Raw genomic sequence first — 24,860 nt, forward strand, 5'->3', positions numbered from 1 at the left:
ATTTCCAGCACAAATCCAGGTTTTCTCACCCTCCACCCCCCCCCACAAATTCACTCTCCTGCTGGTGCTAGCCCATCCAAAGTGACAACTCTTTACATAATCAAGTCGGGCTATTTCCTGCATAGATCCAGGTTTTCTCACATCCCCCCCACCCCCATACACACACAAACTCACTCTCCTGCTGGTAATAGTTCATCTAAACTGACCACTCTCCAAGTTTAAATCCAAGTTAAACCAGAACATCTGGGGGGGGGGGTAGGAAAAAACAAGAGGAAACAGGCTACCTTGCATAATGACTTAGCCACTCCCAGTCTCTATTTAAGCCTAAATTAATAGTATCCAATTTGCAAATGAATTCCAATTCAGCAGTTTCTCGCTGGAGTCTGGATTTGAAGTTTTTTTGTTTTAAGATAGCGACCTTCATGTCTGTGATTGCGTGACCAGAGAGATTGAAGTGTTCTCCGACTGGTTTATGAATGTTATAATTCTTGACATCTGATTTGTGTCCATTTATTCTTTTACGTAGAGACTGTCCAGTTTGACCAATGTACATGGCAGAGGGGCATTGCTGGCACATGATGGCATATATCACATTGGTGGATGTGCAGGTGAACGAGCCTATGATAGTGTGGCTGATGTTATTAGGCCCTGTGATGGTGTCCCCTGAATAGATATGTGGGCACAATTGGCAACGGGCTTTGTTGCAAGGATAAGTTCCTGGGTTAGTGGTTCTGTTGTGTGGTATGTGGTTGTTGGTGAGTATTTGCTTCCAACATCCACATACCCGACTTGATTATGTAAAGAGTTGTCACTTTGGATGGGCTAGCACCAGCAGGAGAGTGAATTTGTGTGGGGGGGTGGAGGGTGAGAAAACCTGGATTTGTGCTGGAAATGGCCCACCTGTTGATCACTTTAGATAAGCTATTACCAGCAGGACAGTGGGGTGGGAGGAGGTATTGTTTCATATTCTCTGTGTGTATATAAAGTCTGCTGCAGTTTCCACGGTATACATCTGATGAAGTGAGCTGTAGCTCACGAAAGCTCATGCTCAAATAAATTGGTTAGTCTCTAAGGTGCCACAAGTACTCCTTTTCTTTTTTCATTAAAAGAGTGTTAAGGTTGCAATGTGAAGCAGAATTAAAGTTGCCCGTGCAACTTTACTGCAACTTTACTACATGCTGTTCAAACCCTGCTTTGAGTACAGAATTATTGCTTTCTTCAAGGGCTTCCCCATAGTGCTCATCACTATAATATCTGAATGCTTCATAAATATGAATTAATTTATCTTCAAAACAGCTTTCTGAGATGAAGTTGTTCTATTATCCCTGTTTTATAGCAAGGCATTGAAAGATTCAGGCCAAAAATGTCCACTAATTTTGGTACCTATTTGAGATATCTAGGGCTTTATTTTATAGAGTACTTACCATTATATAGCACAGCTCCCACTGACTTCAATTGCAACTGTGAGGGCTTGGCAGTTCTGCAAATCAGAATCCTGTGTCTTGAGTTGGGCTACCAGAAAATAAGGAGCACAATAAGTGACCCTCTGTGAAAGGTCTGGTTTATATGTCATACCTATCAACACAGGAACTCTATGCCAGAGGCAGTAACTGGTAGAATCTGCTTCTCCAGGGCCTCATTCAGGTGCCTTAACCGTGATACCATTTTTTTTCCTTCTTGCCGTTCCTAGTGTCATTCACTACACACATTCCAACCCCTGCAACAAATGAGGCAGGGGTCCTGCAGACAATAGTCTCCTTCACTACATAACCCTGGTTCATCTCCAGAGCACAGTCTATTCGGTGCATTGAATGAGGCAGTGGTCCTGTGGAAAAAATAGTATGTGATATCTAAATAAAGAACGTATCATAATGCATACACTTGAGAGGGCTGAATTAAGGTTACACAGGCCAACTTTTAGCGTTTCCTAACTTATGAGTGCTTGGCTTTGAAATTTTACAATAATCTTTTAACATTGGTTTTTTTGATAAAATTCCCTCTGTTTTTTAAAAAGCAAACTGAAAAAACATAAGTTCCACCATACTGACATCCACATGATTATCAGCAGGGTTGGAATATTTAGATTCACCACACAGACTTCTGTCACTTGAGCCAACAGAGTAACTGAGTAGCAGTAGTAGCAGTAGTAGGTCTATGTGGACCAGTCAATAGAGCAAGATGAGACACACATTTTACCAGTGGTTTCTGCAGAGTCTTGCTAGCAGGAGAGGAATAATGAGACTCAAGAATCTTGAGTTCCATTCCAGGTTCTAGGGGGACGTGTGCTCTGGCGGCCAGCTGGGCTGAGACCCTTCTGCCCCTGTTCCCCTGCCACCACTCACGCTCCACCTATAATTATAAGATGTATCTGAAGGTAGGGTTGGAACAGCGCTCTTGTAGTTTATGAGTCCTAACGGTTCCTGAAACATTTCTGTGAATTAGAGTAGCCAGGGCATGTTCAGTTATTCAGAAATAATTTGCAATTCTTATCCTGCCCTTGTATAAGCCATGTTTTTGTGAATGAGACCCTTGAGACATAACAAATAGGCCTTGGGGCTTTGTAATAAAAGATGATTTTACATTCAGTGCTCTCTTGTTAGTTATTATGTTGGTTTATGCACTGACCACTGAATGTTGATAAATGCTGTAGTATTCATTTAAACTTTCAACGTAGGAAGAAAAGATGTGAATAAATTACATGAAGAGGTGAAAGGACAGACAGAATTTGACAAATAAATGGGTTACAAGCATAATGACAGCTTAAAGTGTGAACTACAGAAGTGAATGTAGGATTGTATGTTCGTATTGTTGTGTTGTAGCCTGCAGCCATACTCACAAAGGTTTCATAATGCTGTGTCTTTTAAATGATTGCAAAGTGATTTAACAACCTGTGTGTTGTAGTACCTCCTTGTTCATGGAATCTAACCGACTTTTCATTCTGATAATGACTGAAAAAAGAATGGTAGACATCTATCTTGCCACAGGGAAATAGATTAGATTAAAAATAAGAAAATAATGAAAATTTCAAACTGATTTGCACTCTTTTTGGGTGCGTCTTCACTGCAGAGTTAACTTGGGTTGTTACTTAGGTGTTTCTTCTAACCCCCCTCTCATCCACATGCAAAAGCTTCTCACCCGTGTTTGGTGCTTTAAACTCAGACTAGTTGATCTATCTGGGGACATGATTTGGAGCTCAGTTCTGCTTTCACTCAGGCTGGTAACCTGCTCGCTTTGCAATGAGGATGCAGGCTAATCATTTGAGTGCTGATGGTCCTCCATTGCCTTTCCGTTGTTCCTCCTGTATGTGCAGAAGGAAAGAATCATAGAGTGGCTCAGCTTACTGCAGGACAAAGAACCATGGCTATGCCCTCGAAAGTCCTGGAGACACAGATGGGTGCATAGAGTACCAGTGAGGGCACAGTAACTTGGGCATGGTTTTGCAGTGTAGCCACAACCAGGTTAATCCAGGTACTCAGTTCCAGTTGCCTATCACCCAAGTTAACAACAGGGAAGAAATACCCTTAGTAGACTGATTCTCAAGTCTGCATTTTTCATGGACCTGCACTTCTTTTTAAAGTTTATGGGTATGTTTGATCAAACAAGTCACTAATCAAACTAGAAGCTAAGGGTTTGTCTACACTGCAAAGAAAAGCCCATGGCGTTGAATCTCAGAGCCTGGGTCAAATGAGTTGGACTCTCAGGGGTTGGGCTAAGGGGCTAAAAATAGCAGTGTGGAAATTCCTGCTCAGGCTGGAGCCCAGGCCCTGATCTTTGATGAGAGGGAAGGGTCTCAGATCCCAGGCTCCAGCCAGTTTGGGAACATTTACATTGTTACATTTAGCCCTACAGCTCAAGTCCCACGAGTCTGAGTCAATTGGCCAAGGCTGTAAGATTCCGCACCTCAGCTCTTTCTTTGCAGTATAGACATACCCTAAGAGTTAATTGTAGTTAAATGGTTGAGCAGTTGAATATAAGTTATAGCTTTATGTATTTTTGTTAATGAAAATTCTGTCTCCAAGCCTGCAAGATGTCTAACAGTACCTTTTTCTTTGTCTGCTCCCAACTGTTATGTTCATGCCTGAACCCTGATTGTTTGTGCTGTCACTTGGGTCCTCTCCATTCCCCCCTCCCCCCGTACTCTCTGCTTCTGGCACCGTATCACACCCACCTTCCTTCTGGCCATGGGAAATGGGACTTGAGATCCTGCAGAATTAATTTCCACAACTCCTTTTGTAGTTGTCAAAATAATTAAATAGCAATGTGTGGTACTCCTTTTTCCCAAGGATCCAACGTGCTACCCCCACAACACTCATTGTCCTGATTAGCGTCATTAAATAGAAGGCTGGATCTAGGAATCAAACTCATTGCTCACATGACTGTGCAGTGAACTGCCATAAGACCCTCATGTTTACCCAGTAGTTGCTCGTCATCTTGTGTTCCAATCCAGTTCAATTATTTAAATACCGTTAATCCTGCTAGTCTTCAAAAGAACACCAAATAGTGTATTATATTAGAGTAGTGAAGTTAAAGGAGGAGGAAGCTCCTATACGATCATGTCTAAACTAAGATAAAAGATGTATTTTTAACATATGTAAATGAGTAGGTGTTAAAATTCTAGCATAGAGAAGGCAGTTGTAGTTTTGACATGTGTTATCTTGTCAAGGTAAACCCTAGGCTCCCCACTAAGGTTTACCTCAACAAGATAACACATGGTAAAACTACAACTGGCTTGTCTTCACTAGGATTTTAACACCCATTGATTAACGTGTTAAAAGTACACCTTTTTCCTAATGAAGGTAAGCTCTAAGAATTTCCAATGGTGAACTGTAAAGCAGAGTTAAACTGGTTAAGAGTTTGTGTTTGCTTGAGGTTAAAGGGTTACCTTGATCATATGGAGAAGGCTTATTAGTTAATCTAGGCCATCTTCCTGCCAAAGCAAAATTGTTTCCTATTAAAATTTATTGCTGGTATTTTCCCATCTAATTTTAAATAACCTAAATGATGGCGTTTTCACCACTTCCCTGAAGAGACTCTTCTGCAGTTGTAATAGATCTCACAGTTAGGAAGTATTTCCTGATACTTGACTTACATTTTCTATTTTGTAATTTCATCTCATTATCCTGGTTATACTCTTTAGTATGCTGAATAATTCTACTCCCTCTTTTGTGTTTATACCCTTCAAATATTTATAGGCTGCAGCTGGAGGTGACATTTCCAGCTCAGGTAGATGTACATGAGCTAGCAGTCATTGAGCTATGCGCTAAAAATAGCAGTGTGGCCACGGCAGCAATGACAGCACCACACGCTAGCTACTTTGAGTACAGTCCCAACCGAGATCCTATGTATGTACTTGACAACTAGCCTGTGCTACCACCTGCGCCCTTGTGTCTATACTGCTGTTTTTAGCATGCGAGCTTGATGAAAGCTAGTGCCTGCACATCTATCTGAGCTGGAAAGAACACCCCCAGCTGCAGTGTAAACATGTCCTATGTCTCTTCTCTCCTGGCCCTTCACTGCTACTTCTCCACACAAACACACACTGTCCCCTAAACAAGCTGTAGTTATTTAATCTTTTGTCATAAATCAGTCCTTCTAGACTCCTGATTTTTTTTTTTTTGGTGCTCTTCTCTGAATTCTCACCAGTTTCTCACTAGCTGATCAAATACAGGACATGTCTCTTTAAAGCTCTTCATTGAAAGGTTATGCTCTTGTTTGAAGAGTTGCATTGTTGAGAAAACTCTTAGTAGTGCTACTAAAGCTTTGGGGTACAGTCTCCTCTTGATTCATGGGGATGTCTGCTATCTATTCTCTATCAATTGTGGTGAGAGCATTTTCGTTCTTCAAAGAATAGCAATTTGAAATGATGGTCAAATATAAATGGAGTTTTAAGTATCAGAGAGACTGAAGGAACGGATCATGTTTAAAGTAGTTACTGTATTAATTTTGAATTGAGTTCAGCTGGCTTCCTGAATTCTAAGAACAGTAGTGGGTATAAAAATAAGAGTATGAATGCCAATAAGATCCACATGAAAATGTAACTACCAGAGGTGCTGTCTTAGACAATAGTCTCTTCCTTAAAAACCATTCAGATGTAAAAACTGATCCAATTCTTGCAGACTGAAAGTATAACAGCCATCATTTGGATCATTAATAGATTATGACATTAATGATTGTGGGATTTTTTTAGGCATATTGCTTCATATTAGAAGCAAATAAAAAGCATCTGATCTTGTATATTACGAACAAAAGAATGGTTCAGAAAGAAAGGATTAAACATAATGAAAATGCACTTGCAGCAAAGACAAATTTCCATATTTTTTCTTTGCAAAACTATACTTTTTACTTACTGAATTGAATATGAGAGCCTTGTACCCGATCATGCGTTCTTTTCTTATGCAAAATTCTCACTGACTGCAAGACGTGAATATTACACATATTGAAACAACTTCAGGATCAAGCCCAAGGTTAAATATATGCTGCCTAACCTACTACTGGTGACTCTTGAAAGACAGAGGTCAGAGACACTTTGAAAATGGTAACTGTTGTGAGGATTTAAAGAGAGAATTAAAGTGTTTTGCAAGGGAATCGAACATTGTAACCATGGAGAAGGAGCTTTAAGGAAATAGTTTGAGACTATGGTATTATGGCTGGATAAGATGTAGGTATTTAGATGTAAGATATTTTTCTGATGATCTCTGAATAGAAGACTTTTGAAAAAAATCTAATTATTTAAGTGGCATGGTTGATTTCTCCTCTATTCTTAGGAAAGGTGGCTAGCTGTGTATTTTGAAAATGTAGGTATATCTGTAGATATATATTTTCCCCTGTAAAGTTAGGGTTTGAAATATTTTGTTAGCTCTTTTTTGCTAGCTCTTTCGCTAGCATCTTTTAGGCATATATTTTGCCATGTGAATTGCATTAGGAAACCTTTTAAAATTCTGTTTACTGAGGTGGAAATTGGAAAATTTTGACATTTATTTTTAATTTGTTTTCTGGCCATGCTGAGTTATGAGACAACACTGTTAGGCTGATATTGATCAATAACATCCTATTTCAGCAAGTACAAAATACTGTAGCAGTTATTAATTCACCCTACATTCTTGCAAAATGACTATAAATATGGAGGCTGACTGCAAGGTAAGGATTTTGTGCAGAATCTCTGAAGGAATGGTTCGGAATTGTGTACCTGTTTTAGTGATTTTTGTTTTCCAGAAATCACATATTATTAGCAGCTTTTAGAAATAAAATCTTTTGCTTAAACTTGTGAAATCTGGCTGTAAAGTTATAAATAATTGTGCTGTAATTGAAAGGCTGTAAAGTATTCATTGGAATTCTGCTGTTCTATTCTAATCCAAAAGGAAATATTTGCAGGGTTTTTTTTCAAATAACTTAAGGCATGCTTTTATGACTGTTGAAATGAATACCCAGAAATCCCATAAAATTTGAATTTTTTGACTGAAATAAATCTTTGATTTACTGTTGCTAATTAACTTGGGCTTTTCAAAAATGTGAATTTAAGACAAATCACATGAATGCCTTGCAAAATTTTCCCCATAATGCTGTACAATAACAACTTCCTCCTTAAGGACTTGATCCAGACCCCATTGAAGTCAATGGCAGTCTTTCCATTGACTTCAATGGGCTTTGGATCATGTCCATAAATAATTGTGGCTTGATTCTCCACTGCACCTGAAATGAAAGGGAACTCCCTGCTGTCAAGGGGCTAGACGCGACTTTCTGATTCTCATTCACCGAACCTTGACGCCAGTTATACTTGCAGTGGGTTGGCTTTACCAGAGCTACCTCGACCTACTTTATGCTGATGGAGATTCCCCCTACCCAGGGAGAGTTCTCCAGTGACAATCACACTCCCTTGTAAATTCATTTTGTGCTAAGTAAGTGGTGCAAAGTAAACTTGGTGGACTGGAGAATCCAGCCCTTTGTCTTTGGTAATTTTGTAGTGGTACATAAAGTTCCAGTTCTGAGAGGTGCTGATTGTCCTCATCTCCCATCAGCTTGAGGGTAGTTAGCACATCACAAGAGGGGCTCACCACCTTTCAGGATTGTGCCCATATAAGTTAATACTAGGATAAATCCTGAAGTCCTGTCTCAAGTTTTACTCAGGTAAAATTCTTTTTTAATGGGAGTTTGGTCTGACTAAGGTCTCAGTAGAAGTTGTAGTAGCAGTGTTTCAGGTTAGCTGAAAAGATCTGAATGTGATATTCATTATCTTGTGTGACAAAGTTCCTCCTCTGCCTTGGTGGGTCCTGCACTTATTGGCAGATTTGCTTGCCTCAGAGATTCATGGCAGCCCTCAGTTTGGCCACTTTTGCTAGTGGCTCAAACCTGCTTCACTCAGCCAACCTCATCACTAGCCAGCATGTGGAAAGGGAGGAGAACAATCCCCGCAGTCTCTGCGGACCCACCTAGTTGGTCAAGGGATCAGCCAGGGACCTTCCCCTCTGGTGGGACCCACAGTCCAGGTCACCTCCTCTTGTCTCAAATAGAGAGTTGAGGGGGATGGAGGGAACCCAGGCCCGCCCTCTACTCCGGGTTCCAGCCCAGGGCCCTGTGGATTGCAACTGTCTACAGTGTCTCTTGTACAAGCTGCGTGACAGCTACAAGTCCCTGGGCTACTTCCCCATGGCCTCCTCCCAACACCTTCTTTATCCTCACCGCAGGATCTTTCTCCTGAAGCCTGAACACGCCCGTACTCCTCAGTCCTCCAGCACCACACTTTCTCACTCCTTGCACACCCTCCCCTAACTGATGGGAGGTCCTTTTTAAACCAGGTGTCCTGATTAGTCTACCTGCCGTAATTGATTCTAGTATGTTCTTAATTGGCTCCAGGTGTCTTAATTGGCTTGCCTGTCTTAATTGGTTCTAGCAGGTTTTTGATTGCTCTAGTGCAGCCCCTGCTCTGGTCACTCAGGGAACAGAAAACTGTTCATCCAGTGGCCAGTATATTTGCCTTCTACCAGACTCCTGTACCCCACTGGTCTGGGTCTGTCACACTTGTTTAAATAATGCAGTTTTACTATTTTGCGTGAATTGAATAGCATAAGATGAATGAAAGGAGGGGTGCTTGTTATCCACAGAGACTTGTGGAATTTTCCATTTTCAGTAAAGGAAATAGTTAGATCAAGTGAGAGGGTAGTCTGACTTATAATTACAGATTCTACATCATAGAACAGTAGAACCTCAGAGTTATGAACTGACCAGTCAACCATACACCTCATTTGGATAATGAGGCAGCAGCAAAGACCACCACCACCACCAAAAAAGTACTATGTTAAATGTAAACTACTAAAAAAAAGGGGGGGGGGGGAGAGGGGGAAGCAGCATTTTTCTTCTGCATAGTAAAGTTTCAAAGCTGTAGTAAGTCAATGTTCAGTTATAAATTTTTGAAAGAGCAACCATAACGTTCTGTTCAGAGTTATGAACATTTCAGAGTTATGAACAACCTCCGTTCTCAAGGTGTTCATAACTCTGAGGTTCTACTGTACTGCTAATTAGTAAGTTTTGGGGATGTAATTTTGTTTATAAGTAATCAGTCAATTCCATTTGAGAGGAGCAGTGTAGTCTTAAACATATGCTGGTATTAGTAACACAAAAGCTTTGTTTAGTGATAGTAAAGCTTGTGTTAGGACACACCACACCAACCCAAAGTCTTGAAACCATGGAAATAAGATAAGGGAGAAGTCTGTTGTGTTCCTTGCCACTCACTTTCACAATAATATGCTCCTATGCTCTGTGAGGCCATGTCTACACTAGGAAATTAGGTCGAATTTATAGAAGTCGGTTTTGTAGAAAGCGTTTTTATACAGTCGATTGTGTGTGTCCCCACACAAATGCTCTAAGTGCATTTAGTTGGCATTTAGTCGGTGGAGTGTGTCCACAGTACCGAGGCAACTGTCGACTTCCGGAGCGTTGCACTGTGGGTAGCTATCCCACAGTTCCTGCAGTCTCCGCCACCCCTTTGAATTCTGGGTAGAAATCCCAGTGCCTGATGGGGCAAAAACATTGTTGCGGGTGGTTCTGGGTACATATCGTCAGGCTCCCGCTTCTTTCCCTCCTTCCCTCCCTCCGTGAAAGCAACGACAGACAATCGTTTCGCGCCTTTTTTCCTGGGTTACCCGTGCAGACACCATACCACGGCAAGCATGGAGCCTGCTCAGCTCACCATCACCATATGTCTCCTGGGTGCTGGCAGACATGGTACTGCATTGCTACACAGCTACACAGCAGCTCATTGTCTTTTGGCAGCAGACAGTGCAGTATGACTGGTAGCCATCGTCACCGTACTCCAGGGTGCTCTTTTAGCCAACCTCGGTGAGGTCGGTCAGGGGCGCCTGGGCAAACATGGGAGTGACTCAGCCAGGTCATTTCCCTTTTAAGTTTCGTCTCATGGCCATTCAGTCCTGCTGGCAGTCCTACTGCACCGTCTTCTAATGAGCAGCCAGGAGACGACCATGGCCAGCAGTCGTACTGCACCGTCTGCTGCCAGCAAGATGTATAAAGATAGATGAAGTGGATCAAAACAAGAAATAGATCAGATTTATTTTGTATTCGTTTTCTCCTCCCTTCCTCCCTCCTTCCCTCTGTGAAATCAACGGCCTGCTAAACCCAGGGTTTTGAGTTCTATCCTTGAGGGGGCCATTCTTTTTTCCTTGATGCAAAGCCACCCCCTTTGTTGATTTTAATTCCCTGTAAGCCAACCCTGTAAGCCATGTTGTCAGTCGCCCCTCCCTCCGTCAGAGCAATAGCAGACAATCGCCCTTTTCCCTGGATTGCCTGAGCAGACGCCATAGCACAGCAAGCATGGAGCCCGTTCAGCTCACCGCAGCAGTTATGACCATTGTAAATACCTCGCACGTTATCGTGCAGTTTATGCAGAATCAGCACCTGAAAAACCAGGCAAGGAGGTGACGGAAGCGCAGTGATGAGGACATGAACACAGATTTCTGTAAAACCACTGTTCCCAGCAATTTGGAGATCATGGTGTTACTGGAGCAGGCTCATGCCATGGAATGCCGATTGTGGGCCCGGGAAACAAGCACAGAGTGGTGGGACCACATCGTGTTGCAGGTTTGGGATAATTCCCAGTGTCTCTGAAACTTTCGCATGCGTAGGGGCACTTTTGTGGAAATTTGTGACTCGCTTTCCCCTGCCCTCAAGCGCAAGAATACCAAGATGAGAGCATCCCTCACAGTTCAAAAGCGAGTGGCAATAGCCCTGTGGAAGCTTGCAACGCCAGACAGCTACCAGTCAGTCGGTAATCAATTTGGAGTGGGCAAATCTACTGTGGGGGTTGCTGTGATGCAAGTAGCCAGCGCAATCATTGAGCTACTGCTATCAAAGGTAGTGACTCTGGGAAATGTGGAGGTCATACTAGATCGCTTTGCTGCAGTGGGATTCCCTAACTGTGGTGGGGCTATAGAGGGAACGCATATCCCTATCTTGGGACCAGACCACCTTGGCAGCCAGTACATAAACCATACTTTTCAATAGTGCTGCAAGCACTGGTGGATCACAAGAGACGTTTCACCAACATCAAAGTGGGATGGCCAGGAAAGGTTCATGATGCTCGCGTCTTCAGGAACTCTGGTCTGTTTAAACGGCTGCAGGAAGGGATTTACTTCCCAGACCAGAAAATAACTGTTGGGGATATTGAAATGCCTATAGTTATCCTTGGGGACCCAGCCTGCCCCTTAATGCCATGGCTCATGAAGCCATACACAGGCACCCTGGACAGTAGTAAGGAGCTGTTCAACTATAGGCTGAGCAAGTGCAGAATAGTGGTAGAGTGTATTTGGACGTTTAAAGGGTCACTGGCGCAGTTTACTGACTCACTCAGACCTCAGCGAAACTAATATTCTCATTGTTATTACTGCTTGCTGTGTGATCCACAATCTCTATGAGAGTAAGGGGGAGAGATTTATGGAGGGGTGGGAGGTTGATGCAAATCATCTGGCTGCTGAATACGCGCAGCCAGACACCAGGGCGGTTAGAAGAGCACAGTAGGAAGTGCTGCGCATCAGAGAAGCTTTGAAAACCAGTTTCATGACTGGCCAGGTACTGTGTGACACTTCTGTTTGTTTCTCCTTCATGAAAACCCGCCCCCTTGGTTGCCTCTAAATTCCTTGTAAGCCGCCTGCCCTCTCCCCTTCTATCACCACTTGCTGAGGCAATAAAGTCATTGTTGTTTCAAATTCATGCATTCTTTATTAATTCGTCACACAGATAGGGGGATAACTCACAAGGTAGCCTGGGTGGGGTGTGGGAGGAGGGTAGGAGGGAAGGAAAAGGCCACTTTAAAACTTCTTCAATGACAGCCTTCTGTTGCTTGGGCTGTCCACTGGGGTGGAGTGGTTGGGTGCCCGGAGCCTCCCCCCCCCGCGTTCTTGGGTGTCTGGGCGAAGAGGCTATGGAACTTGGGGAGGAGGGAGGGTGGTTAAACAGGGGCTGCAGCGGCAGTCTGTGATCCTGCTGCCATTCGTGACCCTCCACCAGATGCCGGAGCATGTCCGTTTGATCCCGCAGTAGCCCCAGCGTTGCCTCATGCCTCCTCTGATCTAACTGCCACCACCTCTCCTCACGTTCATTGGCCACTTTCCTGTAGTCTGCTATTGTGTCCCTCCACACATTCTGCTGAGCTCTGTCAGTGCCGGACGACTGCATGAGCTCAGAGAACATGTCATCGTGCGTGCGTTTTTTTCACCGCCTTATCTGAGATAGCCTTTGGGATGGAGCGGGGAGGCTTGAAACATTTGCAGCTGCTGGAGGAAAAAAAGGGAGTGAAGTATTTTAAAAGATACATTTTACAGAACAATGGCTGTACTCTTTCATGGTGAACAACACTATTCACATTACATAGCACATGTGATTCTGGTACAAGGTCACATTTTGCATCATATATTGAGTGCTTGCGGCTTTGGTGTTAGAGATCACACATGCAGTGCTGGGCAACAGAATTCGGCTTGGAGGCTTCTGCAACCTTCATAACAGCAGTGCCCCCCTCTCCCATACCAAGCAAAGCACGTTGAGTTGGCCATTTAGTGCTGCGGTTTTCCTGTTAACGTGCAGCAGCAGAAACCAAACTAACCCCGCCCCCCCCATCCAATTCTCTGGGATGATTGCTTTACCCCTCCCCCCACCGCGCAGGAAGATCCCTGCTAGCCAAACGCAAACAGCTCAGTGCCAATTCCGCCCCATCCCCACCCCCCAGTCCTGCACCACGTGGCTAACTGCGGGGAGGATTTCTTTTCAGCCACAGGCAAACAGCCCAGTGGGAACGGCCACCTCTGAATGTCCCCTTAATTAAATTCCCCTATTTCAACCAGGTTACCATGAACGATATCACTCTTCTGAGGATAACACAGAGAGATAAAGAACGGATGTTGCTTGAATGCCAGGCTTTGTCATGCAGTGATACCAGATTACTTGCTACTAGCATGGCGTGATAAAGTGCCCTACCATGCACGACGGAATAAGGCTGATCTCCCCAGAAACCTTCTGCAAAGGCTTTTAGAGTACCTCCAGGAGAGCTTCATGGAGATGTCCCTGGAGGATTTCCCCTCCATCCCCAGACACGTTAACAGACTTTTCCAGTAGCTGTACTGGCCACGAATCCATCCCAAGTCCTCAGGCTACTTAATCATTAAAAAATGCTTGCTTTTATAACATGTATTATATTTTAAAAGGTACACTCACCAGAGGTCCCTTCTCCAGCTTCGTTGGGTTGGGAGGGTATTTCAATCAGGGTGATAAAAAGATCCTGGCTGTCGGGGAGAATGGTGTGCTGAGTGCTCTCCTCAAGCTCATCCTCCTCCTCATCATCTTCCCCATCCGCAAAATCCTCAGGCATGGCGAAGAGTACCCCATCCCATCATCCGAGTCCACGAACAGGGGTGGGGTAGTGATGGTGGCGCACCCCCCCCCCCCAGAATTGCAAGCAGCTCAGCATAGAAGTGTCCGTTTGTCCCGGAGTGTCCGTTTGATTCTTTGGTTTTCTGGTATGCTTGTCTGAGCTCCTTAAGTTTCACGCAGCATTGTGTTGTGTCCCTGCTGTAGCCTCTGTCCCTCATGGCCTCGGAGATATTTTTAAATGTTTTGGCATTTCATCTTTTGGAAAGTAGTTCTGATAGCATGGATTCCTCTCTCCATACAGCGATCAGATCCAGTACCTCCCATTCAGTCCATGCTGGAGCTCTTTTTTGATTCTGGGACTGCATGGTCACCTGTGCTGATGAGCTCACCTGGCCAAACAGGAAATGAGGTTCAAAAGTTCCCGGGGCTTTTCCTGTATACATGGCCAGTGCATCCGAGTTCAGAGTGCTGTCCAGGGGTGCACTGTGGGATAGCTCCTGGAGGCCAATACCTTCAAATTGCATCCACACTAACCCTAATTCGAAATGGCGATGTCAATTTCAGCGCTAATCCCCTCATTGGGGAGGAGTACAGAAATCAGTTTTAAGAGCCCTTTATGTCGAAAAAAATGGCTTCGTTGTGTGGGTGGGGGCAGGGTTAATTCGATTTAACACTGCTAAATCCGACATAAACTCGTAGTGTAGACCAGGCCAATTGGGATTCCAGCTCCAATAGATACCGAAAAGCAATATATACCCCAGCTTCATCAAACTTGCACTCAAACACAAAACCTTAATGATGATTTCATACTCTCCTGCATCAACAGACCAGCATATGTGACTGTCACCCAGTTTATTCGTTTAGGAATTTAATCTGCTTTCAAATACTAAGGTTGCCATTAAGGTTTTATGTTGAGTGTAAGCATAATAAAGTTAGGGAATGTATAGCTTTTTGGTGTCCATGGAGATCTAAGTGAATGCCTTATGAAATGATAGTTTATCAACAGTGTTGTAGGCAACAAGAAACCAGCAAAGTACACAGGAGACTTCCGTTAATGTCTTATATATGTATTTTCAAGGTTTGAAGTGGATGGTGTGTCCTAATGTAGACTTAATTGGGTCACTAAATGCAGTTGTTGTATGTGTTAATTTCCTAGTTTTTATGCAAGGTTGGTGTGCTTCAGTGGGTAGCCAGGGTCTGCCCCCAATCGTAGCTATGCAGTTCTGACCAATTCCGGTATAATTTTTCAGATGCTTTTATATCTCCAACTAATCAGATATGAATGAAATATGTAAAGGGCACGTATTTTTAGTTTTGCACAAATGTGTTTTCATTTTTCTTTTATGAACATAGTAATGGTATTCAATCCATATCTTTAAGAAGTGGAACGAATAACAGACATTGGCTAGACACACTGCCAGGGGCCAAGCACTGCGTTCTGTGCTGTCAGTGCAGAAGGTTTATCATCAAAGATAAGAACATATTTGCTGTTTAATCCCTACGGTGACTTCATCATTTAGAAATCTGTGTTAAAGACTGCGGTAGAACTTTGTTTATGAGACAGACCAAATTCCATGCAAAGAAGATGATAGTGCTTGTGTACATTTACTTGTGAGTATTCAAAAGAAGTAGACAAACAAAAGGAATCTGTGGGAATGTTAAGTATAATATATGGGTTCTAAGGAACTTTTGCTTGTGCAGTTTCTTTACTTTTGTGGTTTAACAGTTTTAGTCACTTACCAGTGTTGTAGTTTGTGTTAATTATGTTTGTAAAAATGCAACATGATGTAAACCACATAACTGATGTAAGAGGGTGTTTAATTCCCTCTTTGTATTAGAGCAGAGAGGACTGAAACCATCACACTGTAATACGGAGTCCTATGCTGTGCATCTGTCACTGGAGAAAGAGAAAGAACAAACCCTGTAGTGTGCAGTTACTTGAAAAGATGTAAGGGTGCATGCCACAATTCACTGACAATTCCCTAACTTGCTTTAGCATGTTTTCAAATAGCATTTTGAATAGAAGATCCAAAAGCATGTAAAGAAGCTGCAGTCTTCTTCCATATGGCATTTTGAAAAGCAATTGGCTGATATAATTGAATCATGAGATTTGAAAGACATTCTAATATTTCTAGGGCAGCTAGGTGGATCCCCCTTATGCCACCACTGTAAGTGTGAATGGGGCAGTTTTCTGTGAAGTGTTGCGTAGTATTTACCCCACCACAGTCACAATTTCGTGATTCTTTGATTTTCCATTTGTGGAGGAGATATCCACACTGTCCATGCATTAGGTCTGAGTGCGGTTAAGTGCAGTCCACTATCTACTGGATAGGTAGAATCCCAGGACTGCTTTCATTGGGTCTTCAATCAGGTCTTTGTTTGGGATGTCACAAGCAGTCCACAATTCGAGCCAGCAAGAGCTGGCATCCTTTCCATTGGCCTGTAGGACTGATGCATGGATCCCGAAAGGCTTCCTGTCCGCTCTGGACCTGCGAATACATCAAGACCTCAGTTCACTGCCATACTCGCAACACAGAAGCTACAGTGGAACTGGACAACATTTTAGTCCATTTATCCAACTGTTTGTAGTCCCCATTTCAAGGCAGGTGAAACAATAGTAAATATTGAGCTAAAGGTGTTCCATACACAGAACATTTTTATTACATTTTGTAAAAAAAAAATCTGTGCTATTTCCTTGGTGCTTGCCAAATCTTATTAGCTCCAGCTTTTTCACATCAACCTCATTGTTTTTAGTAGTCAGCAGCTAAAAACATGCAAAATATGTCAGTGTCAGGAGTACCTGAACTCCATATGCTGAAACTCAACAGGAATTTTTTTTAACCAGCTTTGTCTGTATTTTATTAGCAGATTTTCTTGATGAGATCTGTCACTGGAAGAGCTCATCCAGCACAGTTGATGACTTTTATAGGTTATGATTTTCATATGAATCATAATCCTTCATAGTCATAATCAACTAAATTCCTAATGACATCTATTTAGTGCTTAAACATTTTATTTTGTTTTTATAATTGTAGCACTGGGAAAAAGAACCATCAAGTTATGCAGTTATATGATATCAAAAATCTAATTGTAGCCACATAATTTTAGTTTGGATTTTCCTACTGTCTGATAGAAATACTACTTTGGTATTCTGAAATGAGCTGAGATAGAATTTTTGTTTGGTTTAGGTGTTTTTTGTTTTTGTTTAAGAAACTTAAGAAAAATAAGAAGCTAAGCAGACTAGCTTTTGTATTTTAATAAGCTTTGTCACATCAGGTGGGGGAGTTCACAAACACATTACATTGCGTGACTTGCTTCAATTTTACTCCTCTGTTAGAACGTGTAATTTGTGCCATTGCTGTACATTAGCACTGTGTATATTGGGTAAGAAGACTGGAATGCAGTTGCCATAAAAATAATTGCAGGTTATTACATAATGATAGCGCCTCCCGCCTCATCCCCCCTTCTTGTCCAATCACATTGCACAAAACAAGCAGTATACAATGGTCTGAAATAGAATTAACTTCTTGAATTTTTTTATTGCACATTTGCTTTAGATTCCAAATGAGTTAATTTCTCTGCTTGTAGATAATATAGCCTTTCAAAAATCACAGAAAAGACGTTGTAAGTGTGGCAATAATCCACTAAGCCCATCAGCAGGGCTTCTTTTACTAGTGTAGCCATCACATCCTGTCACTAAACAGTAAGGCTCTGATCCAGAGCCCCTTAAAGTTAGTGGATGTCTTTCCATTGCCTACAGTGGGGATTGGAATGAGCACTGCAGCATCACAGCTGTTGTGGCACTGAAGTACTTCCACATGTGAAAATGGCATTATACATTGTAAGGGCTATAGATGTATTAGTGGTACCGTACTTATTATCACTTAAGATTGATGTATATCACCTCCAGTTAAGGAGATGATATACATTTCCCCTTATAAAGGCAGTCTAGTGCATGTTTTGTTTCTTAATTGTTATTCAAAAAGTTGCTGGTCAGTATTTTATCCTACCTTGATTTGGTTTCATAGGTGTAAAGCTTTAAGACTAAAACTTGTTTTAAGAGCTTTGTTGTCTAATCAGTGAGCCATCAAATGTTTTGTATGTAACTGATCTAGAAAATGTGTAACTTATGACACTACACAATAAAGTACAAAGATCACTAATGCAGCATGTTGTGCTGTTTGGTTCCCTGTCCCCAAAAGGATACAAAGCAAGGATGTTTCCACTAACTCCTGCCAAAGAAATATGGTGTTCCTTCCCTATAATGCTACATAAAGCTTTGCACTTCTACAGCATCTTCCATCTGAGGATATGAAAGTATTACAGACATGAATTGTTTCTCAGTATCCCTCTGAGGAAGGGGTTTACAGATGGGTAAATAAGGTAAAGAAACAACTAAGCGGTCCAGCATGTCATAGCAAGTCTGTGGAAGAGACAGAAATGGAATCAGATCTCTTGATTCTTACTCCCTTACTTTAACCACTAAACATTTTTATGCTGGAACCTGTACTGCTGTTGTATGCTAGAACCCATAATCTCTGCAAGATGCATGTCCAGGTGAAAGATGAGTATGGCATTAGTCTGTTTCATTTTGTGCAATTTGGTGCACCCCACGGCTCTTGACAGTTTGCCAGTGCAGCCCTCATTTGGGCAAAATTTGGATGCTCTTGAAGTAAACTTTGGTTCCCAGTTTCATAATGAATTTTGCAATGAATAAATCCTTATGTTTTTAAATATAGCTGCGTACTGCAGACAGGAAGCACTGTACCTCAAGGAAGAAGAGGATGAAATAAAGTTAAACCAATAACTTTGGTATCTCCCACCAGTCTTACCGATTTCCGGGTTAATGCTCATCACATCAAGAATTTCTGCAAATAATATGTCCCCTCTCCCCCACCTCTATTTCTGTATGTCTAAACCAGTTTGTACTGAGCCAGCAGATTTCCTCTGTTGTACTGAAAAACGTTTTAGGGTCTTGAAAAATGCTAGACAGATGTGAAGAATCATCTTAGCTGACTGATGTCTTTCTGATCTTATATAAATCATCAGCTACTCGTTTTCAAGAGCCCTGAGGACAGTAGGTTGGTTAACAAAGAATAGAGAAGTTAGTTCCAAATGAGTATTTTCACTGCTTTAGCATTTATAATGTGTGTGCCCTAGATAAAATCGTTAATTCCATCTCATTTCAACCAGACTAAGGACTTCTATAAATCATAAAGCTTGTTTAATTTTCATCTGTCTACTCTGTTATAAAATTAGCAAGCATTGGACAATTTATATGGAAGTTCCCCTGTGCATTCCACTTTGATGTGTCTGTGTCTCTATCTACTTATATGGCCACCATCACCATATTGAGCATCTCACAAGTATTAATTAATTAATCCATCACAACACCTTTGTATGGTAGAGAAGTGTTATGTCCAATTTACAGAAGGGGAACTAAGGCACAGAGAGATTGCAACTTAAATGGTTTCAGAATGTTATTTCTACTTAGGGCATCTCTACACGGATAATAGCCAGGAATAGCTATTCTGCAACAGTTCTTGCACACTGGCTCCCCATGTGGACACTCATGTTCCACGCAGAGTGCCTGTATGTGGTTTAGCTTAATCCACATGGAGAGCTAGTTCAAAAGAGTTGTGCTTTAAATTCACGCCCTTGCTTGAAGGGTGTGGAATCTCCATCACTGAAGATTTTTAAGAGCAAGTTAGACAAACACCTGTCAGGGATGGTCTAGATAATAATTAGTCCTGCCATGAATGCAGGGGACTGGACTAGATGACCTCTCGAGGTCCCTTCCAGGCCTACGATTCTATGATTTCAGAATAGTTTCCCTCTGTAGACAAGCCCTTCAGGTTTGTTTTGTTTTGTTTTGTTTTTTGTGGACCACGTCTTCCACTGATTTTGGTGCTTTAAGCTGGGTGTTTTGTGGTCTTGTGTCCTTAATTACCAATGATTTGCATTAGTATTAAGGTCTCCTAGTATCTCACAGGACTTGGCCCAATAATTTAGAAAAAAGTGGATAGATCAGCTACGCATATGTCAGTCTTTCTGCTCCAGACTTTCTGGTGGGATATGCCTATTCTGTTATCCAAATACGTTATTATGCACACAGTGAAAATTAGTGTTTACAAAAATTCAGTCCAAAGTTCTACACTTTGTTTTTTAAAATATTCAAGACTAGAACTGGCCAGAAAATAGAAATCCCTTCTTGTGAAAAATGTTATATTTTTGAAAAATATTTTGTCCTGAACTAGGGAAAAATGTCAAAACTGCAAAAATTTTCCCAGAAGGGGATTTCAAGAAAAATTCTGTTTCAGAAGTCCCTAAATGGAATTTTTCAGCTGGCTGCCTGGAAGGCTCTTGTCAGTTTTACTTTCTGCCTGACTGGATGCTCAACCTGTCTGGCCCGAGAGCTGGGGAGAGGCATGGAGACTGGGCACACTCTGGCTTTGTGCTTCTGTGGACCCAGAGCTGGTTGGGAGGCTGAGCTTTCTAGCTGTCTGCTTTTCTGGCAGCTGGAGCTGGCAGTGAGGCTGAGCCACCCAAGCTCTCTGCCTCTTCGGGTCCCGGGGAGGGGGCTGAGAGGCAGAGAGTTAGGCAGGCAGCTGTTTAGCAATCATTTTGATTTTCCTCATGGAAAATTTATGACCAGTTCTATTCAGGATAATTTGGATCCTGATTTCGAGAAACATAGAGTACCCCCAGCTTCCATTGACTCCAGTGATAATTGCAAGTACTCATTAGTGCTCAGGATGAGGTTTTTAACGGGGAATGATAAGACTTGCTGAAATAGAGTATATTAAATGTCACTTAACATTTCAAAAATAATACTTAGCAGTTTTATAGCATCTTCCATCCAAATATCTCAAAGCACAGTAAAGATTAATCATGCTTCACACTACTCCTGTGAGTAACAAAAATAATATCCCTATTTCACTGGTGGAGACACTGAGGCATGAGAAAAGTTTAGTGACTTTCTCAGTCACATAGACAATCAGTGGCAGAGTAAAGAAGAGAACCCAGACCTGACTGTCAGTGCTCTCTGAGTTAAAAAGAGCTAAACTCAAGCTAAAATATTTATTTGAATATCTTCTTTTACACCATAGTTTTGAATTTGTTTAAATGGAAGACTTATGATACACTGAGGTAGAACTGTAGTTCTTTGTTTATTCATATATATGTTGTATGAGTGTTATATATTTACAGTATATATATAAAATCCTGTTAAAATTTCAGTAAACTTTGGCTTTTGTTCCATGTTGTAATTATCTTTGACTACAGACTTCAGAAGAGGTACCGATCTGAAGCGTTGTTTATCTTACATAAAGAATTCACTTAAGACATCACAATTTAAATCTTGGAGTAGGCACTGAACTTTTGACATGTTTAAAACCTAAACCCATTGTTGACTTGATATTTCAAAATAGGGGGATTAAAGGATGGTCTGCTTAAAGAAACAGTGCAAGTTGTTGGGCTGTATACAGCCATGACTCACACTGGAGAATTCACGAATCTGGAGCAATTTGAAACTAGTAGTATGAACATTTAAAACTGCATGTTTTATCAGCGCCCCTAAAAAATAAAATGAAGTAAATGTTTGTTTAAAGTTACCACTTCTTCTGATCATAATAGTAAATGTTTCAGGAGGAGCAAATACCATTAAGTTTAGTCACAAACTATACAGGTATTTTTGTACATAACGCAAGCACAACATCAAATGTGGTAGTGTTATAATGCAGCAGCTACTTAATAAGCATTGGACACATGTAATTATTCTTTTTTGTTTTATACTAAAAGCCTAATTAATTCCTGGAAACTTTGTGATTAAGTTGCAGACCGGTGTATTGACCTCAATAATGATGCTAGATCAGGTTTAGAAGAGTCTGCCCATGTAGAATGAAGTACTCAAGCAATTAGGCTTTATATATTAGCCACCAGCTACATGGTCCATCATAGGCAGTGCTATCTTTATTATTTGTAACATTCCTGTAGTTATTTTGGTGCAGTTGTCATCAGTTCAGAGAAATGATCTTAAAAAAAAACCCATATGTGAGGAAAGTGAAATAGTAGGAACCTAGAGAAATTAGAACCCTACTAAGAAAAAGATCTATATGAGATTCAGCTTGGAAAAATGAAAACCAGAAAACAATCTAAAATATGGAAAGTGGTAGAGATGAAAGTGCCCCAGGGATGAGGACGGTCAGGAAATTAAACATGAGTTTCCATGGTGAATAAAAATTAATGATTAAAATATCTTTTTATTTAAATGAAATACAGTTTATTTTTTAAAAAGCAAATGTATTTAAAATTAAATTTAAAACTGACAAGCTGTGTTAAGGTCTAAACTTATTATCACCAATTAAAATCGTTTAAATTAAATACAAATAATAATATTAAGCATCATATGTTTGCTCCCAAGTTTTAAAGTCACTGGCTAAGCCCCTGGAACCAGAGTTTGTTGAAGTGACAACCCAGCTTTTGACAGTGGTAGCCTCTCCTACAGTACAGAAACCATGTTTTTCATTTTCTATTTATTCAACTAGTTCAGTTCAATTACTAGTTAATTCAAAGTTTACAAACCAATTGAGAGTTGAAAAGAAGCAGGAAAGCTTGTTAGTCTCTTCAAATTTACGAATAAAAACCGTGTGTGAGAGGATGAGATCTATTAATTCTAAAAGCTTGAAGGGCATGGTGATCAGAAACAATCAGTTCAATTCACTAACTACAGATATTTCTTGTTTTAAATCTGACATATTTTGATAACTTTATGTTAAACTTTATTTTTCCTTATCTATCCAACAAATTTTAAGGTCGTTTTTATTTTTTTTTTCCAAGTGTTTTTGTGCATTTTCAATTGAATTCAAATTTTCATCCAAATATTGCTTGGCATAGATCACAAGTAAAAAATTTAATCATCATCTAGTAAATTAAAATGCATAATTCACTATTTCTAACATAATAAAAATGTAAAAAGTTAAGAATTTGAATATATGTAAGTTAAGCTATAATTGCTTAAATAGATGTGTATCGATTTAGTGTATCCTCCAGATTAGCAAAACAAATCACCAAATCTAGTTTAAAGGCTCTATTTGTTTGCAGTTCAGCTGTTTTAATGGTTACCAAACAATGAGAATCAATCTTTCTTTAGGAAAACAACTAAAAAGTACAAATGCAAAGCACCATTAAAATCGATTATTTAAATCAAGACCAAGACCACTTTGCTCATTTAAACCACGATTAAAATCAGTGATTTAAATTGCTTTTATTTAAATCAGTCCATCGTGTGAGTTTCCAATATGCCATAGAAAGGCTCACTGTGGTTTTGGACTTTGAGATATATTAGTGTTCAAAGCTGTAAAGGTACAGGTCCCAGTATTTACTTCTCTGTCTCTTACATGCTTAGATATGTTTGCACTGTCTTATGTAATTATTACATAGAGAAAAGGGAATTCTCAAAATGCTTGTGTTCTTTTTGTTTATTTAAAAATAATAATCAAAGTGAACAGCCCTGTGCAATTATGAGCAACTCTGCAATTACAAACCAGTTTGCTGATATAATGGAAGCTAAACAATTGTGCAGTAAGAAAGTTATCAAAAGAAAAATATTTTTAAAAAATCATAAAAATACCTTGATAATGTCCTTTTAAGTAACCATCTTCAGATACATTAATTCAGCGATTCTAATAGACTCCCTGCCTGATTAATCAATGACCTTATTCTGGTAAGCAAGTCTGTCAGGATATATCTTCCTAACAAATCTATTAGGCCTAGAGCATACAAAGCATCATCTTCCTCTTCAAACAGTGTTAAGTCAAAAAAGTGTTTATGGTAATAATGTGGGCATCACTTGTCCAAGAACATTAAGAACCTTGGTCTGATCTTTTTTAACCATAAAAGGAAATGTGTTATGCCTTCCTGTTTTGCATTAGCTGGAAGGGAGTAAAAAATACAGAAAGAATTTTTATTGCAGAGAAATATTTCCTTTCAGGCAGTGTGTGAAGGAATAATGTGCCTGAAAACAACCTTGGTTGATGGGTGAAGCAACAGTACGAGTCACTTGCTTTCTAGCTAATAACCAACTAGTGTTTTATTAACAACCTGTGGTTATATATAAAACTGAAAATTTTAAAAGTAACTGCAAGAACTTCATCAAGATAGAAAGTGCATTTTTAGTGACATGCTGAAATATTTGAAAGTATCTTCCCTTAAGGTACCTAGTCTAGCCTAAATAGTTTTTTGTTTTTGTAACTCAGACCTATACATGATCAGGTAGCTGAAGCTTACATGTAAAATGCAGAAAAATAAGCTAGTATCAAAATCTAGCATTATTTTTTTTCTAAATATATATTCCTTAGAATTTACTTTAGTATTTTAAGAGGAATGGTCTTTTATCTGTGTTTCGTATTCTGTCTTGTTTTTGTGGAGACATAAGTATTGCAGTAAATATTTATTTGTGGTCTATTTTCCTATGGTGCTGAGGAGAGATTCCTGGGAATTCTGATCAAAACTAGCAACAAACAAATAGTTTATTTTGTGAAAATGGCACATTTTGTTGTGTGAAACTATACAAGTCATTCAGTCTCGTGGAAGAGATTTGAAAGTGAAAAGCCACCATTAACCTGTTAAGTGCACTTCTACTTCTGTTATACTCAGTGGATATTTTTCTATTCTTGTTAAAATTATCAGTACTAAGAATTTCCTTTATTCGCAAAGGACAACCACCAGCTTCATCTCTGCCGCTGGCTCGCTGTTGATGGAATTCATGCCTGTGTAAAGGGGCAGATAGTGCTAATCTTATCTGTTCTATCTATATAATAAGATTCTACGGTTGTCATTCTGAAGCCTAGAATGTCTGTTGAGTCAGTGTGAAATCCTGGAAACAGCTACAAGGATGGTGGAGGGCTGTTTTTGTTCAGAATATCATCAGGTTCAGTCATTGCTGGGATTCACAGTCTGTTACCCTCCAGTTTTTAAGTTCTCATCCATTT

General features: G+C 40.6%; 1 protein-coding gene and 1 long non-coding RNA gene across 6 annotated transcripts in view; one reads left to right on the forward strand and one right to left on the reverse strand.

Moving 5' to 3' along the window:
- BABAM2 (BRISC and BRCA1 A complex member 2) overlaps positions 1-24,860 on the forward strand; it is a 306,338-nt gene that overhangs the window by 120,986 nt on the left and 160,492 nt on the right. The window lies entirely within an intron of this gene.
- Positions 12,239-23,639, reverse strand: LOC142071441 (uncharacterized). The gene is made up of 3 exons (XR_012667469.1): positions 23,501-23,639; positions 13,714-16,358; positions 12,239-12,779 (listed from the first exon to the last, which is right to left on the reverse strand). It is a non-coding gene; the product is annotated as an uncharacterized LOC142071441 (long non-coding RNA).

Source organism: Caretta caretta, chromosome 3, assembly GCF_965140235.1.
Source record: "Caretta caretta isolate rCarCar2 chromosome 3, rCarCar1.hap1, whole genome shotgun sequence".
Taxonomy (NCBI): Eukaryota; Metazoa; Chordata; order Testudines; family Cheloniidae; genus Caretta; species Caretta caretta.